Source organism: Stegostoma tigrinum, unplaced genomic scaffold (genome assembly GCF_030684315.1).
Source record: "Stegostoma tigrinum isolate sSteTig4 unplaced genomic scaffold, sSteTig4.hap1 scaffold_185, whole genome shotgun sequence".
In the NCBI taxonomy this organism is placed as follows: Eukaryota; Metazoa; Chordata; class Chondrichthyes; order Orectolobiformes; family Stegostomatidae; genus Stegostoma; species Stegostoma tigrinum.
The window spans coordinates 169,881-170,428 of NW_026728125.1; positions in this window are offsets into that span (position 1 = coordinate 169,881).

The following is a 548-nucleotide window of genomic DNA, read 5'->3' on the forward strand; positions in this document are numbered from 1 at the left end:
ACCCTCAGTCACTGCATCCCATTTCACTCAGTCACTGCATCCCATTTCACTCAGTCACTGCATCCCATTTCCCTCAGTCACTGCATCTCATTTCCACCAGTCACTGCATCCCATTTTATTCCCCACTGGATCTCATTTCACGCAGTCACTGCATCGCATTTTACTCAGTCACAGCATCACATTCCACTCAGTCACTGCATCCCATTTCACTCAGTCACTGCATCCCATTTCCTCAGTCACTGCATCTCCTTTCCACAGTCACGGCAATTCCATTTCACTCAGTCACTGTGTCCCATTTCACTCAGTCACTGCGTCCCATTTCCCACTGTCACTGCATCCCATTTCCTAGTCACTGCATCCCATTTCCCTCAGTCACTGCATCCCATTTCCCACTGTCACTGCATCCCATTTCCCTCAGTCACTGCATCCCATTTCCCTCAGTCACTGCATGCCATTTCCTCAGTCACTGCATCTCCTTTCCACAGTCACGGCAATTACATTTCACTCAGTCACTGCGTCCCATTTCACTCAGTCACTGCGTCCAATTT